At 38.2% G+C, this 16,292-nt stretch overlaps 1 pseudogene; it reads left to right on the top strand.

Moving 5' to 3' along the window:
- Nucleotides 1-11,539: 11,539 nt before the first annotated feature.
- LOC108700038 lies at nucleotides 11,540-15,922 on the top strand (annotated as a pseudogene).
- Nucleotides 15,923-16,292: the final 370 nt, after the last annotated feature.

The following is a 16,292-nucleotide window of genomic DNA, read 5'->3' as shown; positions in this document are numbered from 1 at the left end:
TTCGGCCCAAAAAGACTCTGCTAACAGCCATGGCCCCTTTGCCAGCCAGAAGATCTCGCCTTGTACCCCTCGTTAAGTCCAGGTGGCACCTAAGTAAGCTGAGGGCTCCTCCCGAAGCCCAAAGGTGGTCACACTACTGGTGAAGCCGAGCCAGACCAGGGTACTTGGCACTTGTTCTGGTATTGGGTGCCGGCCGTGACAGTTATTTATCAAAATTTTAATTTTTCTGATATTTTATTTAAAAAAGTCTGACCAAACTACAATCAACTATTTTACCTTATTTATTTTTATTATTAAAAATGCTCAAATTAATCGGATCAGGGAAAACGCAAAACAATCGAACGAGAACATGTGTTTTCTGGCTTTTTCCCCCAGAAGTCTGAATTTTTCAGATTTTTGCCTGAAAAGCTCAGAATAGTCAGCATTTCAGGGTAAGGTCCAGCACAGACCACAGAAAACTTCTCCAATTGACTTATATACAACCTTGGCAGGTATGAGATCGTGGATTTTCGGATTCAGAATTTTTGCATCTTCGGGGTATAATAAATCTTGAAAAATGCAAGTTTTATTTTTCACAAAAAATTCTTTAAAATTTATATTTTATAATAAAAAACTAGAAGTTTTCAAGTTTTTAGCATTGATAAATAAATAAATCATTCTAAAAAAGGTATGTTATTTCATTATAATGAAGTCTATGGGAGACGGCCTTTCTGTAATTCGGAGCTTTATAGATAATGGCTTTTGGATAAGGGATCTCATACCTGTGTGGATATATTGTATATATATATATATATATATATATATATATATATATACATTCCACAGCAGTACCGGCACTCACCATAAAGTCATTGGTATGCCTTGGTGCAGAATCTGCAAATAATCTCCATAGCAAATCGAAGGACCCGCACTCACAAGACTTAAAATTCAAACTTTACTTTATTTCAGAGCAAAAGACTGACGTTTCGACCGACCCACGGCCTTTCTCAAAGTGCCAAATAAACAGTAGACAATGCCTTAAATCTGCGTAGAGGCGGGAAAACAGCAGCACCACCCATGACGTATAGCCATCATCTTAATGGAGTGACCTCCCATTTAACATGTCTCTGTAAATACATATAATCCCACATCTATTATTATTTTTAAAAAAACAAGCGATAAAAATTCTACAATTCATCTCTTGTTATACAGTAAGTTAAAAACAAAACACAAAATATCTAACTTGTATGTAACAATAACATAGCACCTAAACATAAATAATCTAAACATTGTTGCTAGTTTGTCACTCTCTGAGCAGATGTCACATAATTTAAAAGGTTGCCAGTCATTTCATGACAATTTCTTAACTACAGTTCAAGCCAACTAAGTCCCCATTATTTGTTAATGCTTTACATTCACTTAATTGCTTAATTACATGTACTTGAGTTGATGGTTCATCACTAAATTTAATTCAATATGACCTTTGTACACTTTTATTATATCGTTCATATGGCCACTCAGTTGATGTTAAACTAGGGGGTACAGCCACATTATATTTTAAGTATAAAGTTGATATTATATTACCTCTCTAATCATTGCACGGAGAACGCTAATTGAATCCTTAGGCCCTATGCGTCATGGGTGGTGCTGCTGGTTTTTTTTTTTTGTGAACTGGTAACTGGAGCACAGTGTGAAGGGAGATATATCTCCCCTAGGTTCATGTCTTACTCCCATTTGTACAGAAGTTCTGAGTGGGTTAATTCCCCTAGAAAGTCTTACCTGGGGAATAATTAGCAGGCTAGATCTGCTAGCTGCTAGAGAGGGTTGGGGTTCAGAGAGGAAGATTGAGACACACACTGATGAGAGCTGGGAGCTGAGTGTAGCCATTGGAAATGGCTGTTTATTTTTCCCCAAATGGAAAGGACTTTGTAAAGGTACTGTGACTCTGGGGAGTTGTACTGTTTGTGTTTGACCGGTAGGGGACCAGTAGTAGAGAGGGAAACTACCCTGTGTATTAGTTAGAGCCCAAGTGTGGCAAGATTTTGTTTTGTTTTATTTTGTTTTATGCTGCTTTGCTCACAGAGCCTTTATATGTGAACAATAAATTGACTTTGCCCTGTTCATCTAATCCTGCTATATATATATATATATATATATATATATATATATATATATATATATATATATATATATACAGAAACGTTAGGTCAGTGCACCCAGAAAACAAAAAAATGCCTAGGTGCAAGGACTTAAAACATTAATGATAACAAAACAATAAATAGTCCGCACGTATAGGTCTTCCTGAAGACGGCTCATGTGGCTGAGCCGAAACGTTGAATAAATCACACCAATTTTTCAAGTAAGACCTATGCGTGCGGACTATTTATTGTTTTGTTATATATATATATATATATATATATATATATATATATATATATATATATATATAACAAGGGAAAGTTGTGCTCACCACTATTTTTTAAAACCATTAGGCGGGAGTGCAATGAGGCTGTGACAACAAAATACATCTAGACAAATACAAGAGTCCTCTGCACTCAACCCATTATCAATATATTTAAGACAGCGACATTTTGTGCATACTGCTACTAAAAAATGCCTTACCCTTTAAACAAAACAGGGATTGTTTGTCCATATATTGCAATATATTTAAGCTGGCCAACTACGTCAAAGTCATCCCATATCTGGCCAGTCCTACGCTTAATTTTCATCCATAGTATTTTGTGGTCACAGCCTCATTGCACCCCCGCCTAATGGTTTTAAAAAATAGTGGTGAGCACAACTTTCCCTTGTTTGTTAGTTTATACAGGAGCAGTGACCAGCTCCATGTTGTAGCTCCCACCCTTCCCAGCTATAGTCAGGTGATCCCACTGGTGTCTAATAAAAGGGCAGCCAAGTATGGAGGTTTACTTTGAAAGCAGCTAGTAAGTTGCAGGTAAAACCTAGTCCCTTTGTAAAATGTATAATGAAGCAATAGAATTCTTAATGAATCAGATGAAAATTAAGCGTAGGACTGGCCAGATATGGGATGACTTTGACGTAGTTGGCCAGCTTAAATATATTGCAATATATGGACAAACAATCCCTGTTTTGTTTAAAGGGTAAGGCATTTTTTAGTAGCAGTATGCACAAAATGTCGCTGTCTTAAATATATTGATAATGGGTTGAGTGCAGAGGACTCATGTATTTGACTATATGTATTTTGTGGTCACAGCCTCATTGCACCCCCGCCTAATGGTTTTAAAAAATAGTGGTGAGCACAACTTTCCCTTGTTTGTTAGTTTATACAGGAGCAGTGACCAGCTCCATGTTGTAGCTCCCACCCTTCCCAGCTATAGTCAGGTGATCCCACTGGTGTCTAATAAAAGGGCAGCCAAGTATGGAGGTTTACTTTGAAAGCAGCTAGTAAGTTGCAGGTAAAACCTAGTCCCTTTGTAAAATGTATAATGAAGCAATAGAATTCTTAATGAATCAGATGAAAATTAAGCGTAGGACTGGCCAGATATGGGATGACTTTGACGTAGTTGGCCAGCTTAAATATATTGCAATATATGGACAAACAATCCCTGTTTTGTTTAAAGGGTAAGGCATTTTTTAGTAGCAGTATGCACAAAATGTTGCTGTCTTAAATATATTGATAATGGGTTGAGTGCAGAGGACTCTTGTATTTGACTATATATATACAGTATATATATATATATATTGTTGAAGGCAAGAAAAGAGACATATCTCCCCTTTGCCATGTATTGTATCTTTCTTTGATTCTGGATTTATTTAGAAACCCATTTCAGTTATCAACGTATGTGAATTCATTTAGCTCTTTTTTGCATGTATGTTGTAAATACCAAGCTCGCTTTCTGGCATTAAGAGGTGTGTTTTCGTTATAGTCACAAAATAAAAATCTGTTGCTAAAAATTCTAGTTGGGAGTCTCCATTACACCAAAAATTTCAGACGGAGCCTCCGTGGTGGCTGCTCTTGTTACAAATACAGCCTTTTAATGTTTGTTCCTGCCTAGTTCCTAAATCATTTTTTGCAAATCTTTGAGCCAAGAGTACATATTAAATTTCTAGGAATTGCATGCATATGAGCATAGATCACTCTTGAGATCCCTTTGAGAATATTTTCTGAAAGAAAACGTAGGAAGCAGATAATTTATATCCTAATATGACATACTGTATGAAGAATCTAATCAGAATAATTTATATCCTAATATGACGTGCTGTATGAAGAATCTAATCAGAATAATATATAGCTTTAGTAAATCTTTCTTTTTTTAAATCTTTTACTTTGAGTCACCATTATTTGATGTTCTAATTATAATGGGATTATAATGGATGAAAAAGAGACAACTCTTTCTATGCATTGTTTTTGTAGCCTTTGATGTATTTGTATACATTAATACAAAAAGTTTTACTATAAATATAAATGGAGAACATATAGATAACATATAGATCCCCACAATTCTTTAATCCAATGGCAGATTAATACATTGTGAGGCCACTAGGCTACACTTTCCACAGGGGCCCACCCACCACATGCACCCCCTTTGAGGGTGGAAACCCTGGATCTGGTGGATCCCACACATTGAATAAATTGGAAACGAGGCCAATCATCAAACTGAATGTAAATGTTTTTAGATATTTGTCCTTGAATATATGGTATGCAATGTTGAATAAGAATTACCGTATATACTCGCGTATAAGCCGAGTTTTTCAGCACCCAAAATGTGCTGAAAAACTCGACCTCGGCTTATACGCGGGTCAGCTATACGCGGCCATGGGCGCCGCCATTTTGGGAGCGACGCCGGCAGGGAAGGACGCGCCGCCCGGAGCTCCTGGACCTGCTCCGGGCGGCGATCGTGACAGTCGGTACGGTACCTTTTTTCTGCTTTTGCTGATGCGCTATGGGAGAGGGAGGTGTGTTGGGGCCGCGGAAGGAGCCTCGTATCTTATGCACTCAATACACATACTCAATAACAGCCGTGTTATTATGCACTCAATACACCAGCGTATGTGATGTACAATTTTCCATTCTATAAGGTTGCCTCTGATGCAGCTTATTGTAATAAATATAAAAACAAATATAATCACTTACATTAAATAAGAGGAATGTCCAAAAAGGTGGGAGGTCACAGGGAAAACAAGTGGCAATTGTCCAGCTAATAGTTCTGACTCTTTTAAATCGTTTTAGATAGATTTCTATGCCATAAAACATGATTACACATTTACACATTCACATTTTGAAATCTGACATGGGGCCCCTAGGCTTATACACGAGTCAATAAATTTTTCCAGTTTTCTTAGGTAAATTAGGTACCTCGGCTTATACACGGGTCGGCTTATACACGAGTATATACGGTAGATATTCTTATGATGCCCCAATACAATTCAGAAGTTTGTAAGTTTATAGACATCAGAGTGGTGCAATGCAAACCTGAAATAAAACAAATTAAAAAAGAATAAACAAAACCAACACAAAACCCCCAAAATTCTAATACTATGTAGCAAGCTACGGCATGAACACAAATATTGCAAACAGGGCCGCCACAGAGGGTACAGTTGTATCGGACACGGGCCTGAAGTGGGGCCGGACTGTGCTGCTCTTTACAAAGTAGCTGGGCCCCCTTGTGCAATGTCACAAAGTGCGAGTCCCGAAGACCCAAAGACCCAAATCCCTTTAATTTACCAATAATTAGCCTCGATAAAATCGGTGCAACAAAAAGTCGCAAAAAAATCGGGTCGGAATTTGTCCCTCTAAAATCTCAACTTTATCAAATTGTCACCCTGAAGACTCTATGGGACAAATTCACTAAGAATCGAAGTTACGCCAGGCGCAACTTCGCCGCTCTTCGTCGCACTTCGCCAGGCGAATTTTCGCCAGCGCTACGCAAATTCACTAAAATGCGAAGTTGCGCACAGGGGTAGCGAAAGGTTGCGGGGTTGCGCTAGCGTTGTTTCGCTATATAAAGCGAAGTTGCGCTAGCGAAGGCTAATTTGCATACGGCGCGAAATTCAAATTTCAATGGAGGAACATGTATCTGCACTACAAATTCCTAGAAAACCTTCAAATCAGCCAATAAAAATTTTATTTTGCCCTACACATGTGCCCACTGTCTAGGTAAGTTGCCATGAGTCAGGAAATGTAGGGGGGAGGAAGGGGAGCCCCAAAAAAATTTCGATCTTTTTCAGCCTATCACCCGCCATGTAGAAAACACGCCAGCGTTTTTTGGGACTTAGAAAAAATTTTGACTTTTTTTGAAACAATCCCTATCTACTCTATTGCGCTTCGCCAGGTCTGAGGTGGCGAAGGAAGTCTAGCGTAAAAGGTAGCGAACTGCGCAAGTTAGTGAATTTGCGTAGTTTCGTCGCTAGCGAAGATTCGCCTGGCGTAAGGTTGCGAAGTAACACTAGCGAAACTACGCCAGCGTTCGTTAGTGAATTTGCGCAGTAACGAAAATGGCCAACGCTAGCGAATTAACCCTAGCGTTCGGCGCTTCGCGCTTTAGTGAATTTGCCCCTAAATTATTGGATTATTGAACGAAAACCAATGCAGACAGCCCAAATTGCTAAAGGGACCATCTGCCATTGCCTTTTACATGGTTTTGAAAGGTTTTAGCTTGAGTTTATTTTTCCTCTAAAAATTAGATTTTTCCACTTTAAAAACTTGACCAGAAAATAAATAGGGCCCTTAAGGAAGGGTTATGTTTATAAAATATGGGTGATATTTACTGCCTTTCTTCATGTTACTGTCAGTAGCACCATATGACACAACACAAGTTACACTTTTCTATACAGTAAAAACATCTTTGGGAAATACTGGGAAAAGCAATGTGAGGAAATACTTTCCTAAAGCTAGAAATTAAATCATTAAAACTGGCCAATGTACAGAGCCAGAAATTGGTTGATGGCTTCTGAAGTATGAGACAGAACATTGTGTATTTAAAAATTAGATTTTAACTAGCACCATAATTTCTTTCTCTTTTTGACAAAGCATTGCAATATGTTATGCAGGCATTATAAAAAAATCAAGCTAAGGGTCTGCTGGTATATTACTACTGGTTTTTATACTTTAAATTCCTTGCGTGACAAAGATCCCGTATAATATTCCACTAATGCATAACACAGTACCGGAAAACATTTCTGTACCACACTTCCCTTTCTTGGTATTTCTTTTCAGAACATTATAGCCAGTAAACATAGCAGATAATGATGTGACTATTGGTACCAGAATCACTAAATATGCTGGGAGAAGAGCTCTGTACACTAGGAAATGACTTTTGGAGGTAGACTCGTAATTATCAGAGCACTCATAATTACAGGAGCTTATCCCAATTTTATGAATAATCGGTACCCATTAGGTCATCAATACAATTTCCATCTCCTAAATATTGGCTCTTTTGCTTTAGAGGCAAATACATTTTTTATAAATTTTTTTTAAAGGGAAACTTTCATTTATTTGCTAAGCCTGCCCACTATTTGCTGCTACTCATGTGACAAACCTCATTGCAATTTTGGATTAGGTTATGAGCTGTCTATGAAATTAGACAAGTCCCTTTTGCTACACTGTGTGCAACATTTAATTTTCCAAGTATGAGCTTAATTCTCCACAAAAGTATTCAGGATTGTCTGCTTTGCATATTCAAATTTGAGAGAACAAAATAATTGGTTCTGACAGTTGTCCAGAGCTTTAAATTTCCATTAGTTTGAGGCCCTAGATTTGGTTTATCCTACAAAAAAATCCTAGGCTTTGCCTAATTGTGAGATTTTATATGTCTACAAAAGTGCAAGGCACTGTGTATATAATGACAATTATGCAAACTGTACAGTAAAGGAAAATTAAAAACCATAAAAACATTTTTATCTTAAAGTATGGGGTATATTATCCGGAATGCCAAAGGGTATTTTTTTCTGTAATTTGGTGAATCATAAAAGTCTATTAAATACACCCAATAGGGTATTTTACCGGCCTGGCCGATAAAAATGATAGTTGATCCTAATGTTATTGATAGGGAAAAAAGATAAATATATAGGAAGGCCGGTATTTTTCTCCAGAAAAGGTGGCAATCCTATGCAGGTCAGACCCCAGGCTATGGAAAAACCACATGGTTGGCGATGCCATGTGTGGGCTCAGGGATAATGGAACCCTGAGATGCCACTCAGGATAAGAGAGAGATTTCTGGAGATGGATGCCTGTGGATGGGCTTTGCTGTGGTTACACTGTGGATGCTGTTGGGAACATGCCCTAAAGATTCAAGCTTTGTGTGCTTGGCTGAAGAATGGCATCGCTGTGGATACCTGTTCCAGCTCTGTGTGAGCCTGCCAGCTCTGTGTGAGCCACTGGATGAGTTGTCTGTGGGAGCATAGTGAAAGTATCAAGCGTGTGTCCCTGTTAAAGAGACAGGTGTTGTTCATGTGCCTGCTACGGGGGAGCAACTACTTCTATCCATCTGGAGAGGTATTTGGGAAGGTAGAGCTACCTGGGAAAGTTAAGAGCTCTTTGGGGAAAAGGGACTGAGACTCGCTTTGTCCACCAGGAGTGGAGTGTGCGACTTTGCCTTTCAAGGAGGTGCCAGGATGGGACTGCAAATATCCCCAGGGTAGTGGGTCAGTAATATGAACTTGCATATTTACTTTACGTTTTTACTCTTACACTCTTAAGTTCATGTGTTTTACTGCAAACTGTGTGTTTTATTATTGTTTCCTAATGGAGCCACCAGCAGGTGTATTCCTGGAACCCATTATGTGAAGACACTGCCATGAGAGGTAAATACCAAGTACCCTTTCACTTAGCAAAAGGAATTCAGGACCTGTTATTGGTAAGAAGGTAATGGTGTATAACCTATGGCACAGGGGGCGGTCAAGAAGGGGTTACACTAAGGGGGGTATATATTTCGGAATGTATTAAACCCCGAGCATGGAGAAGTTCGAATCTGAAAAGACTATGATAAATAACCCCCTAATAGTAATAAAAGTACAGGTATGGGACCCATTATCCTGAATGCACGGGACCTGGGGTTTTCCAGATAACAGATCTTTCTGCAATTTAGATCTTCATACCTTAAATCTATTAGAAAATCATTTAAACATTAAATAAACCAAATAGGCATGTTTTTCCTACCAATAAAGATTAATTATACCTTAGTTTGGATCAAGTGCAAGGTACTGTTTTATTATTACAGAGAAAAAGGAAAACATTTTAAATATTTGGATAGCATGGAGTGTATGGGAGACAGCCTTTACATAATTCAGAGCTTTCTGGATAACAGGTTTCCGAATAACGGATCTCATACCTGTGTCTGTGAATTCTATACTGGGTAATCCAAAAACGTGACACCCAACTCCATATCTATCTTATATCTGTCTTACAGCACTATTCATCTAATATAATAAATGTAGGTTCTTGAGAGGCCAAGGTAAATAGGGGCAAATTTACTAAAGGGCGAATGACTAATGCAGGTGTAACTTCGCTAGTGAAGGAGATAGACTCTAGCGAATTTGCGCTCTGGCAAATGGACGTAACTACGCAAATTCGCTAATATGCAGATTTTACTTAATGTTACCTCTTGCGCCAGACTTGCCTTCGCCACCTCAGACCAGGCGAAGTTCAAAAGAGTAGATAGGAGTTCCTCAAAACATAGTTGAAAAGTCCCAAAAAACGCTAGCGTCTTTTCCTTTTTCAGGGTGGTAGGCTGAGAAAGAGTATAAATTTGCAGGACAATATAACAACTTTATTTTCTTAAGGTTTCCCGGGCTTGTGTAGTGTAATGTATTTGCTGCAACATATATACGTCCATTGAACTTTAACTTCCCACCATATGCAAATTAGCCATTACTAGGACCTAGAGATACCCCTGTTAAGCATTAATAATTTTTGAGTCTAGGTGGCAGAGGAGGAGCGTGAAAAGAATTACAAAAGAAATTAATAAAAAGAGGACAAATGAGGGAATTGTGGGTGTAAGGGAAAAGAGTATATTTGCTTTAACAATCAAGGAAATATACTGGCCATTGACAGGAGGACAACTCCTGACCTCAAGAACAAGCAAAAGGAAAACATCCACAGCCAACAAAAACACTTTCTTTTTGTATATTTAATGCTCCAAATATGATTCCATGGTTAGAGGAATTTGACACTCGATGCAATTTGCAAAAATCTGGGAATATTTTCTTTTTAATGTCAAGGATGATTGTATCAATCTTGGAGACCGGACTGGCTATCTGTTCCTATTCTAAATAATTGTGCAGTTTTTCGAGATAATAACTTTCAATGTGAAGGCGACCCGTTTAATTATGATACGACTAATGCTTTGTGTGGACTTGACTTTGAGAAACATGGATCAGAAAAATGCCAGGTAACTCTATCTAAAATCGAGGAGAAAGATTGGGTGAATGCAGTTTTAATAAAAGACAAAAGAAAGATTTAACAGACTTGTATACCATTGTGGAAGACACTGTCATTACTACGAACTTACATTCTAAATTATTAAACCATTCAATAAACCTTCACCAAAGTTGTATGCTTGGATATTTATTATTCCTATGTGTATTATAGTCATACCCTAAACATTGACTTTCCCAGAATTGCAAACTGGGAATAATCTATTTAATTTGGGTCCATTTTATTTTTCATTAATATATATATATATATATATATATATATATATATATATATATATATATATATATATATATATATATATGATATCCAAGTTAACGATTTAATGGGGAAATAGGAAAATTTAAGGACAGAATTCCTTAGCAAATCACAATCAGTCACATATTCCTCCTTTGATTCCAATACCTTAGTATTAATAAGAGTGTATATTGTCTTGTGGATGCTCGCCATATTAATGATTTTGGTCTTATCAATTAATATCTGTTGATAAATTTTATCTTGTGTTTATATCAAGAAGTATTTGGTGGATTTTAAAAGAAGTGATAATTTGATTTGTTATTATTATATATAAATAAATTAATTATTTTGTTCAATAGTTGTCCTGATTTTTCACCCTTTGTACCAATTGATTGGGAAAGCTCGATATCGAATTCAGAGTTGGGCATATATTATTTAAGACTCCTCCTGTTTATTACTTATAAGGAGCCTTAAATTCTTTTAAAGAATTTTATATAATTCCATTAAATATTCGCACAAATAGCCCGACATAATTTGGAGGCACTGCTGAGATCGAGATTATTTTCTCATATTGGTACAAATAGTGAAAAACCATTCCAATACTTCTGTAAGCTAGTTATTTTTTTTTATTAATTGATTGAGACCATGAGTGTTGCAAGCTGTGAGAGTGGGAACACCCCAGAGCAAATGATCCACAATGTTGTTCAATTCATATATACACGGTTAAAATTTGATCAAGGGATGGATAGTTGGATTAATAATTTGAAGAAAAATGCTAGAGCAGATCTTAATGATATCTGGGCAACAGACGGCCTGGTTGAATGCTATTTAACATGTATGAACTTAGCCTCTAGCAGTTCAGACAAAGATAAAAAATTAATATGTGCCCTACCTCCTGTTTTATATGCATTAATGGAGGTAGATACCCTATCAAAAGCTAGAAAAGAAGATATAGAAAAATTGAGGTCTCAATTACAAGAGATAGAATCAAATATCCAACATATGAAATCTGAGAGGAACCAATTAGAGATAGATATCTCAAACAAGGAAGCCTTTATTAGGGACTTAGAAACTGATGCTGAACATAGTCGCATAGCATACCGTAAGCTCAGAGGATTTTGAAGAATTACGGCAACAGTTGTTTAAAAATCAACAGTCAGGTGTATATGGTGTGGAGAGATCTCCTGATCCTCCAGTAATCACTCCCCAATATAAAAATTGGGCATCATATGTTCCTAGAGCCAAACCAATTGATAAAGTTCATTCAGAGGCACAAGGTGTTTTGGGCCGGTTGGCTGAAGCTTGCCAAGCTGTGACCACCTTATTGGGCAATCACAGAACCAGGACCCCTATAGACTCCTGTCAAGACTCATCCCCAGAGAGGAATGAGCGCCGTAAGTCCCTTGTGTCCAATGTATCCTATAAAAGTTATGCTTCCAATCTTAATACAAGTGGGTCTGAGAGTGATGAGAGGAAGCGGGATTCCAGTCCTGTCCCAAGAAGGGGGAAAACACCCATACAAGGGGTTCAAAAGGTAAAAATCCCCAATATCCAGGTGAAAAACAAAATTCTGCCAGCATAATTAAATTCCTGAATACTGCTGTGCCAAAATTCTCTAAGAAAGGTTTGGGTTCTGCCCAAATAGCGACCCATTTAGAAATGTATGAGTCTACTATGGACTCTTTGGACTTGTCTGAAGCAGACAGAATCAGGTTTCTTCCATGGGCCTTTGATGACAGATACCGTCATTACTTTTCCTCCTTTAGAGAGAGAGGAATCACTAAATGGCAGTCAGTCCTACATGAAATTAAATTAGAGTTTGGTCCATACCGAAATACCACTGCTGAAAAGAGAGAAATGTATAGACTTACATGTCGGCCTAACCAAAGCCCCCGAGAATTTCTCTCTGTGCTCAAGAATGCCTATGGTCTAGCCTACAGAGAACCTGATTGGGAATCTCTAGATTTTAAACAGTTGTTTTATGAGGCCTTACCAACCCAGATCAAATTAAGTTTAGCTCATGATCTGGATTTTGAAAACCCTCTAGAAAGATTGGTAACATCAGCAACCTTACTGTTTAACATCAGTGAGGACCCAAATGTAAATGAAAGGAAAACTAAAAGATTCCCAGAACACGATGTCAATGAATCTAAAGTAAAACATGATTTTGAGTCACAGCCAAAGAAAGTACCTTCAGCCAATGGGTCTAATCAGCAGAACCGAAGACAGCCAAATCCCATACAAAACAAACCTCAAAATCCTAAGGGATCAGACGGGAACAGCTCAGGTTCTGGAAGCCAGGACTATCATCCTCGTTTCAACCGGGATTACCGAGGGTACCAGGGTAGACAGAATTATAGGGGTTACCAAGAGTATAGGCGTCCCCAAGGGTATAGACGTTGGGACAATAGGCCCAGGCAGCAATGGGGAAAAGGACAGGAATCACCAGATTCACCCAGGGGCAAATCACCCACAGGGAACCAAAATGGTCCACAGAATCAAAACCCAGGAAGACCTAGCAGATTTGATCAACTTGCAGACCAGGTGGCCAAATTGAGCGACATTGTAAGTAAAATGTCTCAAGTTTCGGCACCAAAACAGTCGGAGGATTTTTTAGATGTGAAGGCGGGACCCAGTTCCGCCAATTAAAAGAAACAGGGTCAGGTCCCTGTACGGAAATGGATACGGCAATACCAAATATGGACAACAATCATATTTTGCATTGCACCGACCCAATCGGGGTCAAAGGGAAGTCTAATGTTTCATTTATCTTACAGCCAAATAAGGTCAATTCTCGTGATCCAATGTCACTACAGCCCGTGTGTGAAATACCCTCTGTTCAGTTCATCCCATTGGTGGAATCCATGGGAACCCAGATGACCTGCAGGCGGAACCAGGAGGAGATAAATCCAAATATCCTGACGCTGCAGAAGGATCATTCTTTAAAACAACAGATGGCAAATCACTCCAATTTTCTCTGTAATCTCTTACAGTTAAGACGGCCGATACTTTATAGATACCTGTCTCCAAGATGGATGTGTCGGACCAATCCAAGGTTTATTGGATACCGGGTCTCAGGTCACTATCTTATCTTTTAGCCACTTCCAACAGATCTTGGGGTCATCAAAAAAGAAACCGAGATTAACGGCATTTGATGGCTCTTTGATAAGTGTGGGCGGTGACAGTTTACAGGTGATAGGCACATCCTGGCTGACATACAAGATTGGCATAAAGATCCTTAGACATCCAACATTAATTGTAGATCTTCCATATGATCGGCTGATCATTGGAATTGATCTGCTCAAAAGATTAAGATCCATAATTGACTTTATAAATGAGGCAATTTGGACCCAAGTGAAAATTACAATTGCTTTTGAGTGCTCCCGCAATGCACAATCGCAACATAGTTGCCACATGATTGAAGAAAGGCCTAATTCTGTTGAAATCCATTTCCGGAACAGTCAAATACCAAATATATCAATCCTGAAAAACGGTAAACCTGAAGAAAGTGTTAATACTTCCTTCCACATCATTAATATCCAAAAGGACAAAATCGAAAAGATAATTTTGGAGGATGATGTACTAACCATTTCTCTTAAAGGGGGAAATCAGGAAGTTGCAGGCATAACCAGACATGCACAATCATTGGTTAAAATTGAAAAGACCAACGATACTATGCTCGTTCCCGTACAGGTAAATAATATTGCCGGGGTGAAATATGCCAAGTTGGATCTCAAATCTGAGGCCAGCTACATAAGTCTAGGACTTCTGAAGCAGATTACAGATCCTCAGATGATTAAATTTTCCTCCTCACAGGAATGGGTTTATGACCTGGATAAAGACGACCAGAGTCAAAATGTGATTGCAAGATGCATTTTATCTGTCTTCCTCAAAAAGAAACCGATACATGCTAACTGTAATTTGTTTATTCACAAAATGGGTAGAATGTCTGCCATGTAAAACATGCAGTTCTAGTGTATGCGCATCACTACTCATTAACCATATATTTTCCAGATTTGAATCCGACCGTGGAAGTCACTTCACCAGTGAAGTGATGACCAAGATGTGGGAAATTCTAGGAGTCAAAAGGAAGCTACACATAGCTTACAGACCAGCTTCTAGTGGTGAAGTAGAGCGTTACAATCAATCCATAGTAAACATTTTGAAAGTTTGTCAAGGAATCTGGTAAAGACTGGGATGTCAAGTTGCCATTGGTTCTCATGGCTATTAGAGCCACTCCAAGTGCAGCAACTTTGAGATGATTACAGGTAGAAAAATGGTGTTACCTCAACATTTACTTTACAGGACCACAGATCACAATTTGATGAATGCAACAACTGCACATCAATACGTGGAGAACTTACGTAAGCATCTACAGCATGCTTTTGCATTTGCTCAAAGAAATATTGAAAAAGCTGCAGTAAGTACGAAAACGTATTATGATCTAAAAACAACTCAAAGGGAATATCAGGTAGATGACAAAGTTTATCTTTATAACTTTGCCAGAGAGTAAAGGAAAGGAAATTCTTACCTTCCTGGAAAGGTCCATATATAATCACTGATAAATTATCTCCTGTGGTTTATAAAGTTAAAATTCCTAAGGGGGATGATTTTGTTGAAAAATGGATGCACATTAACCAATTACGTGTTTGTCATCCTAGCTCACAGCTTCGGAAAATAGAGCAAGTCGAGAGCTAAGTAGTAAGGAATCTGGAAATTCCGGATAGAGATGGAAGTAGAGATTAATATTGTATATAGATAATTATATCATGATATGCCTATGTCTGCTCTCTCTACCTTCCAACTATCCTTTATCTTACCTGTGAACTGAAACTTGCTCTGTTATAGGAAACTCATACCAATCCAAAGAATTTATGATGAGGTCGAAACATGCTATATATGACAGCCGAAACGAATGATTTCTTTTGATTTTCTATAGGCGCAAAGATGCCATCCCAGATGATCGCTATCTTATATGCAGTCCTGATCTTGGGGAAAGAGTTACACGCTGAGCCGATTGTGATGCCAGGTCCATCATCCGGGATCATGCTACAGGATATGGTGGGATTCATCATGACCAAGAAGAGGATCTTATCCCAAAAGATTTATATGAGCCTAGATCCACGTTGTATCATCGAAAGACAAATCAACGTATCCAATATCCGATCACCGGAGATTCAAACCTGGTACCAGCTACATATCGAATATTCACAAGAGCGGGTTACTCAGATCCTGGAGCAAACCCGGAAAACTTTAACCAGAGAGTTTTTTTTTTCCAACCAAAGACCGAAATGACTCATTTCTGACATAGTTGCTGCAATGATTTTTGCGATAGTTGTAACTATATTTGCAAACGGAGTAAGATTCCGCCAATTCCGCCTCCCTTAAAACATTGAAGGAGAGGTGGAAAGCATTGATGCATTCCAAAACCAGGAGATTGCCATAAGTCCAGATTTAAAATTTTTATTGGACAATAAGCCCAGCCATACTGTCCGTATGGTTATAAAAAAAAACCCATAATATTACCATGGATACTCCACAATTTTCATCAACCGATGACGAAATACTGTTTCCTTCTGTTTGGTCATGGGGGGAAAACTACATGTGGAGTATCTTGATCATAATTATAGTCGGGTGTAATCACCATTTTGGCAATTCGTTGGAT

Source organism: Xenopus laevis, chromosome 8S, assembly GCF_017654675.1.
Source record: "Xenopus laevis strain J_2021 chromosome 8S, Xenopus_laevis_v10.1, whole genome shotgun sequence".
NCBI lineage: Eukaryota > Metazoa > Chordata > Amphibia > Anura > Pipidae > Xenopus > Xenopus laevis.
Note: the sequence above shows the minus strand (reverse complement) of the source record. Positions and strands in the feature narration are given on the sequence as shown.